The following is an 8260-nucleotide window of genomic DNA, read 5'->3' as shown; positions in this document are numbered from 1 at the left end:
TATCTCTCTCTATGCTATTTAACCTGAGAGGCAGATATTACTGTTTTTGTACCCATTTTTTACAGAGTTGGAAACTCAGGTTCAGAGAGGAGGAGCAACTTGTCCAAGGTTACACAACTAGTTAGTGACAGAGCCAGGACTCAGATACTAGTTTTCTGGCTCCAGGTAAAGATTCCTTCATGTAAACCCCTCATAGAAAATAACTCCTTTGCCATGCACTTAGAAAGAGCCATAAAAATGGCTCAGCTAATCTGTCTCACTCGGCCGGCGAGAAGGAATATTATCAAATGTTCTCTTAAGGAGAAGCTACTGTGAAAACAGAAATCCAGAGTTAAGCTAGGTGGGCAGCTGGACCAAGAAAGAGCCTAGCTGGACGTTCTGTGGAGTCAGTCTCTTGTCCATTGTTGACCACAGAAGGGGCCCATCCAGCTGCCCCAGAGGCACCAAAGTGCAGTGCTGGGAGCTCAGAGCCTCTGCAGCCATGGGCCCACGCCAGCTGCAGCTCCACAGCCCTTGCTTACAGAGCCCATAGGACTTGGGGAATGAATCAACAAATGAGCAAATGCTCTGCCTCTCGCCTCCATCTCTCTCCTCACCACCCACCTAGTTGGTGTTCTCCACTCCCAAGGGCCACCCCAGACACCCCTCCTCTAGCATCTGCAGGGTATCCACTCAGCTTCTCCAGTCCTGCTCCTCACCCAGACCCTCCTCCTCCTCCTCCTCCTCTACCTACCCCTCCTCCTCGTGCCCACATTCTCAGCTGTCCCCAAGCCCGATCCTGGGAGGAGCGGAGGTTATCTGAGCACCAGCACGCCCAGTGCTGCTCCCTCCCCCACACTTGATTACTGACTGCCCCTCTTCCTCTCCCAGGTCTCTCATCTCTCTGACAAGCTGTACTTTTTTTTTTTTAATATTTATTTATTTATTTAGCGTGCGTGTGTGTGCGCACACAACGTGCAAGGAAGATCAGCCCTGAGCTAACATCCGCGGCCATCTTCCTCCCTGAGCTAACATCCGCGGCCATCTTCTTCCACTTTATGTGGGACGCCGCCACAGCATGGCCTGACAAGCAGTGTGTCGGTGCGCGCCTGAGATCTGAACCCGGGCCGCCAGCAGCAGAGCGCGCGCACTTAACCGCTACGCCACAGGGCCGGCCCCATGCCAAGCTGTACTTTTAACTGACGTGCTGCATGTATTTGTTAGAGGCCATCTCAAATCCATTTTGAAAGAGGGTAGGTTGGGATTTCATTAATAATGTAGTTGTTCCTTCAACAAATATTTATTGAACACCTATTGTATGCCTGTGTTAGACGCCGGGATCCAATGGTAAGTAAAACAGCTGTAGTTCCTGTCCTTTTCGAGTATCCAGTCTAGCCAGCAGTGCAGACACTAAGAAGTATGCTCAGAAATAAATACATATGTGTGGCAAGTGCTTGGAAGGAAAAGAAAAATAACAGAGGAGGCGTACTCTGGATTTGAACAGAAGGCAAAGAGCTAGAACTATTTGGTGAACAGCACTAAAGATGATGACACGTATACTTATGTCTATAAATTTCCCTATAAATACTGCTTTAACCATACCCTACAAATTTTGATACTAAGTGCATTCATAATCATTCAATTCCAAATATTTAATAATTTGTATTGATTTCTTCTTTAACCTACAGATTATGTTGAAGTGAGGTTTTTCATTTCAAAACACAAGGGGTTTTGTGAGCTCTCTTTCTGTGCTTGATTTCTGATTTTATTGCACTGTGGTCTGAGAACATGTTCCGTATAATGGTGATTCTTCGGAATGTTTTAAGACTTCCCTTGTGACCTAATTAATAGGTGTTCAAGTTGGGTTACTGTTCCGTATCCAATTGAAAAAAAATACAGTATATTCACTTTGGTATATCAGTGTGTATCAATATTATTAAAAGGATTATTTAAAAGATCATGAGACTTGAAAATTTGCTCAGGAGAAGAGCATTCCAAGCTGAAGGAAGAGAATGTGTGAGGGCCTTGGATTAAAATGGAGCTGGAGGCTTTCAAGGCATTGAAAGCCTAAAGCTGGTGGTGTGGCTGGAGCCAGAGAGAGGTGGAAGCAGGCAGGCTGTGATAGAAGTGAGATGGGCAGGGGCCAACTTATGAATAAATAAGATAGAAATGAATATAAGTGAATAATAACCAGATTGCATTACAGGAGCCAATCATCGACTCCAAGCTCCTACTTCCCTCCCCCCAAAAAGTAAGGTGCAGCTTAGACTTCAGCCTGAATGTATTTGGAGTCAAGACAACTCAGAGGGCCGGCACACCCACATTCCCGGATACCCAGCTGCCATGCTTGATTCCTTCTGTCCTGTCTCAGCCCCAGAGTCCTCACCTGGGGGTGATAATATCAAGGTTCATAGTTCAGGGGAGACAATGGCTGGAAGGCCTGCCTCCTAACAGGTATGCACAACTGCCAGCGCCCCGCCTCTGTCTGCCTCTGTGGCCCCTTTCAGCGACTTGTGGTGCTCCTAAGTGGAGGTCGAGGTTGGTGGTGAAGCACTCCAGCTGCTTTATGCTGACACCTGGGTGTGAATCCGCCGCTCCCTATCAGCTGTCCCTGGGCCAGCTGTGACTCTGGGTGCCTCCGTGTCTGCATCTGTGAAAATGGCGACAATCACTCGATCCACCTCATACGGGGGGCGGTTAAATAAGACAATAACTCGCTTTAAGCACCTGGCATTGAGCCTGGCACATAAAAAGCTCTCAATAAATGTGCGTGTTATTTCTACCCCACTCCCATGGCTGGGTAAATGATAACCAGGACGGGGATGGGGTCTGTAGCCGCTGGTTAGGGGCCTTGGCAGGGGCGTTCCTCCCTCCCGCCCGGCGTCCCCATCCCTCCGGTCTGGCCAAGGGCAGCGCCAAGGGCGGCCGCCAAGGAGCAGCTGCCCGGGCGGAGCGCCACCCCCACCCCCACCCCCACCGTCGCGCGGATCCTCCCGCGCATCCAACTTCATTTCCACTTCAATTTTATCAGCGGCCAGGGAGCCAGGCAAGAGATAGGAGACCGGCCCTGACACGAATTAGCCCGGAGATTGCCCGATACTGCTCGGCCCGGGCTCCGGCGCCCGCGCGCGCCGCCCTCGCCTCTCTTTGTGTCCGCCCTGCCTCTCTCGGCCTCGGCGCCCTCCATCCCCTCTGCGCGGCCGCGGGGGAGCGAGCTTGTTTGCATCTGGCCACGTTTACCAGACCGAGCGGGCGGCGCGGGGCTCCCACCCCCGCAGGCGGGCGAGGTCACCCCGGGGCCGCCCCGGGCGCGCAGTGGCCTCGCTGCTCCTCCCCGAAGCCCCGCTCACCTTCCGGGAGCTGGGGGCTGGGAGCGGCTGGGAGCCTAGGGGAGCGTGTCCGCTGGGGGTGTGTGACTGGGGAACCTGTACCTGTCCAGGGCCTGTACACGCCATCCAGTTTAATCGACCCAAGAACCCTGAGAAATGAGGCGATAGAGAAAGGAAAACTGAGGCTCAGGGGGGCAACGATACTCTCCCAAGGTCACACTGTGTGTAAGGGTCTGGCCAGGATTTGGACTCAAATCTATTCGTTCCAAGAGCCTTGGCGAGAGGTGGGTAGGTCATATTTACCCATTCGGTATTTTCCCCTTTTCCTACTACAGAAGTCACGGGAATTAATTGCTCCCCAAATTTATTGCAAGAAAGGAGGCCATATAAGATGGGGGCGATGGAGGCCCTCAGAGTTTCTAAAGGGTGAAGGATAATGACTTCTCTCACTCCTTCTGCCCCAACGTGCCCCCCACAACACACCCCTTCCCAAGATCCCTCCCCACTTTCCCCTACAATCCCCACGCTCACTCCTCACAGGCTTGACCCAGAGAAACCACTTTGCTATGGTCCAGCTAGACTAATGGCAGAGGCCCAGGAACCGGCTCTGGGACCCAGGGGGGGTCTCTCCTCAGCCCCTCCCCAGGACCTGGGGGATAGGAGGCTAGCCCTGCCTGGCTCCCCACCTCCGTTTCTGGGGTGCTGCTGGGGAAAATTTATGTCCCTCTCAGATTTGGGAACGGATCCCACACTAAAAAGAAAGAAGAAAGAGAGAAAGAAATGATTTTAATTTTTTTTAGGTCCAGAAATGAAGCAGAAGTGAGTAAATTTTAATGAAACGGTGCAAAAATGACATCATTTACTCAGAAATCATTAATTTGTCAGCATTAATATTTCAGCTACAACATTGCCTGTCATTTTGTGCCTGCAATGACTGATAAATCTATAAAAGCGTGCTGCTAATTTACTGAATATTTATGTGCAGTGTCATTTGCAGAGTAAGAATGGAATTTATTTCGTGCCGAGTTCTGCGGGAGAACATTCCCCACAAACCTTCACCCTGGTAGGTGGGGGAAGGCAGGGGGAGATTCCAAACTTCCTGGAAAACTGGTGACAGGATGGGGACAAAAGGGGTCCCAGGGCTCAGCCCCCCAGCTCCAGCACACTCGGGAGGGCCCACCTCACTTTTGCTCTGGTGATGCAAAGGCCCTTTTGGAATGCCCTTCCCTCCCCCATCTTGGCAAGTCCAAATGTTACCTCTCCTCCACAGTCTTCTTCAAATGTTTCTGCTTCCAGGAAGGCACCCTGGATTCTGCTGTCCCTGCGCTGCAGTGGGGGTGGGGTCTTAGTAGAGAGGACGGCAGGGCAGGTGGGCTCCAGGTCCTGGGCGAGTTATCAGAAGAGAGGGTCAGAGAAGAGGTTAAGTGCTGGACGTGGGAATTAGGCAACCTGAATTCCATTCTGACTCTGTGAATGGTCTCAGAAATCTGGGTCTCAGTATCCTCATCTGGAACATGGGAAGCTACCAGTACTTGTTCTTAGAGACTCTGAGGATTGACTGACCCAATGCATGTAAAGCTACTAGCAGAGGACGCAGGAAAGTTAGCTGCTGCCGTTGCTGAAGGATCATTGCCACAGTCCCTGCTCCTGAAGTGTCCCTTTCCTGGGTCTGTTTTCCTGGGTGGGAAGTAGGAGGCCCTGAGACCCGTCCCCAAGGTTCTGAGAGGAACATGACCCCTGACAGGGCTCCTTACTCCCCAAATCAGTCTGCCTCCCCAGCCTCAAAGGAGAGCCCATCCCCTCTCCCCACTCCCTCCTCATTTCCACATGCTCTAGTGACCAGAATTCCGGAGTATCTCTCCAGGAGCGCTTCCTGGAACACCCAGCCCATGTTTCCCTGGCCCTGGGAGCTGTTTGGGGAAAGAATGACTGTCCTCTGAAATGCTTCCATTTTACAGAGAACAAAATCAAGGCTCTGAGAGGGGCACCAGAGCCTGACGACCCCTCGCCCCCACCTCCCCATCCCCCATCCCAAGAAGAGCACAAATCGTAAGTCTTCAAGTTTTGCACAATTTTGCTCAATTTCCTGCCTGAATGGCACGGGGCCTGACCCTCTGCAGGTGCTCAGGAAATGTTCGTGGAATCAATAAAGAACAGCTAAATCTCCCATCTTCTGAGAGCTCTTTGTCTCCTCCCTCCCTCCTGCTCCCGGCACTCCACCAGGGCCCCCGCTCCGGTGGTGTGCTCGGTGGTGTGCTCCTCCTAATGCCTCTCAAATTGCTCCTTTTTCTTCTTTGCCACTGCCACTGCTTCAGAGGAGTCCTCCATTAACGCTTACCTGGACCACCGCAATCGTCTGCTCACGGATCTCCCTGCCTCCATTTCCCCGCTCTGATGCAGTCAGCACAGAGCTGCCAGAGCTTTCTAAGGAGCAGTCCTGAGAATGCCACTCCCCAACTCAAAGAGCTCCGGATGCTCCCCGCCGCCTGGGGAAATGGCAGGTGCCTCACACCCTGCTCCTCTTCTTTGCTCTCTGACGGACCCACCCGCTGTTTCACATCCTCGTCCCACGTCCCAACACTTCCAGTCTCCAAGCCTTTGTTGTCTCTTCTGCCAGATGTCCCTCCATTCCTCACAGCCAAATCCAATCCGTCCTTCAAGGCCCGTCACAGCCAGGAAAGCTCTAGAAAACTTCCTGATCCCCTCAGAAGAATTCCTTCTCATTCCAAGCAGGGCCAAGGGACAGGAAGCCACATTCCCTCCCAGGCGGGCCCTGGTGTGGGAGGACCTGTCAGCTAGAGGAGAGGAGGGGCGCCCATTGTCTGAATGCAGGGGAGAACACTGGACTGGTGGTCAGCGGACCTGAGCTCTCATCCTCACGGTTTAGCACTGGGTGGCCTTGCCCTTGCCATACTCTGTCTGTGAAATGGGCTGGTCCAGCTCTCTCCAGCCCATACCGAGTCTGTCGTGTTCACAGCTGCATCCTGACACCAAGTATAGTGCCAGGCATACAGCAGTCGCTCAGTACTCATTGAATGACCTCGATGCCAGGCTTCTGAGGTTCTGTGACTTGGTACTGTCCAGGCAAGTCTTTGGGGCTCACCCAGGGACAATCAGAGGGAAATGCTGTGATACTAGCATTGAAGAGCAAGACACTTTCACATAAACGATGTTATTTAACTGTCACAGCTGCCCTGTGAGCTGGACTTTCCTGTTCCCATTTCACAGATGAGGAAGGTGGGGCTAGAAGGTTAAGTGACCTGCTCAGGCCTCACCCAGGCCCTTGGCTCCGAGTCTTCTGTGGCCTCCAAGGGCTTGCGTGATCAGGCCCCTGTGACCCTCTCCATGCTCACTGTCTCCTGAGTCAGAGCCACACTGGCCTTCTAGTTGTTCCTTCAACACTAGAAGCTCATTCCCACCTCTGGGCCTTTGCACGTGCTGTTCTCTCTCTGCCTGAAAAGTTCATCCTCACCAACCAGGTCTCAGCTCTAATGTCACCTTCTCAGAGAGGCCTTCCTCACCCACTCGAACTAAAGTAAGTGTTTTGTTTCCCTCATACACCACGTGAAATGGTCTTAAATACCTATGGCTGTTGATCATCTGTGTCCTCCATGAGGGTGGGGACCTTGCTGCCATGCTCACCCTGGAGGCCCAGCGCCTGGCTGAGAGTGGCTTTTGGTTAGATGGATATTTGTGGCTCTTCCTGGATGTGTGAGAGAGTAAAACTGTGAACTCCTGCCTTCCAGGAGAAGAAGCGGGGGCTCTGGGGCTGGTGGAGAGGTGTGTATGTGGGGGGGTGGGCAGGGATATGGTCACCTGGGGACACCAGGAATAGAAGGTGCAGCCTGCGCCCAGAGGCTGGATCCAAGAGAGGCTGGAGCCGGGTGGTGCCTCCCCACCCTTGTCCTCACCCCACCCCCCATGCCTCACACTCATTTCCTTCCCGGAGTCAGTCTCATTTGCTTTCCCTAAAAGCTGCTGGAGGAGCCAATATGTACGTGATGAATATTTCATCTCCTGAGCGTGGGTTTGCGGGAGAGCTGTGATCACCCAGGGAGGGAGCGCTGCCCAGCCATGCCTGGGAAGGAGGGGGCCTGAGAGGCCGCTGGCAATAGGGTCTCAAAGATGCAGGGTCCAGGGCCCACTCACCTGCTTCTGCGGACATCCCTAGCACTGAGAGGCTCACAGGGGGTGGGGCAGCCCTGACTCTGGGACACAGACACTTTGTGCTCCCTGGGGCTCCCAGCTCTTCCTTGGGGTTCACCTCTGGTTGGGGCGGACTTTGCCATAAGCTCAGAGGCTCAAGTTGCCCAGGCCGAAGGATCAACTGGCATGGCACTGGCCGAAGGTGTGGAGTCTGTCCTGGTTGTCACCTAGGATCCTGCAAATTATCTTACCCCAGGGACTGAGGCTAGGAAACTGCAGACTGAGAAAGGAAGGAGGGGACAGATAAAGGGCCCGGGAGTAGGGAAGGGCAAGGAGGACGAGCAGTCAGGCACTCCTGTGCCGTGCCCATCCCCAACCCCTCAGCCATGACCACAGCATCCCCAAAGGGAGGGGCACATGGAGCTGCCTCCTGCTCTGGAGTCTGCCTGACCTGGCTGCCCGTCCTCTGCTCTTCCGCCAGTTGAGTGACCTCTGAACCTCTCTGAGCCTCAGTTTCCTCATCTGAAAAATGATGTTGGTCACGCCACCTGGCAGGATGATTCTGAGGGGCCAACAGACTGCCTGGATTTAGTGTTTGTGCACCACTCATGCACACATACACACACCCCACACACAAAGCACCACTGTTACAGTTCCTCTAGCATCCACCTCCGGTTAGGAAACAAAGGACCACCCGTTCCCTCCTCCTTCACCCAGGTTCTCTCTCCTCTCCCTCTACCCTGTCTGCCCTCTTGCTGCCCTCCTGCCCACTCCACCACCTTGAGCCTCTGCTCCCTAAGGAATTG

At 53.3% G+C, this 8260-nt stretch overlaps 1 long non-coding RNA gene across 1 annotated transcript; it reads right to left on the bottom strand.

Annotated features, from left to right (window-relative positions):
• Positions 1-1307: 1307 nt before the first annotated feature.
• On the bottom strand, positions 1308-5760 carry LOC147914963 (uncharacterized). The gene is made up of 3 exons (XR_015554588.1): positions 5647-5760; positions 4566-4691; positions 1308-2629 (listed from the first exon to the last, which is right to left on the bottom strand). It is a non-coding gene; the product is annotated as an uncharacterized LOC147914963 (long non-coding RNA).
• Between the last annotated feature and the right edge of the window lie 2500 nt (positions 5761-8260).

The sequence above is a fragment of the Ceratotherium simum genome, chromosome 16 (assembly GCF_057802395.1).
Source record: "Ceratotherium simum simum isolate JZ-2026a chromosome 16, ASM5780239v1, whole genome shotgun sequence".
Classification (NCBI taxonomy): Eukaryota; Metazoa; Chordata; class Mammalia; order Perissodactyla; family Rhinocerotidae; genus Ceratotherium; species Ceratotherium simum.
Note: the sequence above shows the minus strand (reverse complement) of the source record. Positions and strands in the feature narration are given on the sequence as shown.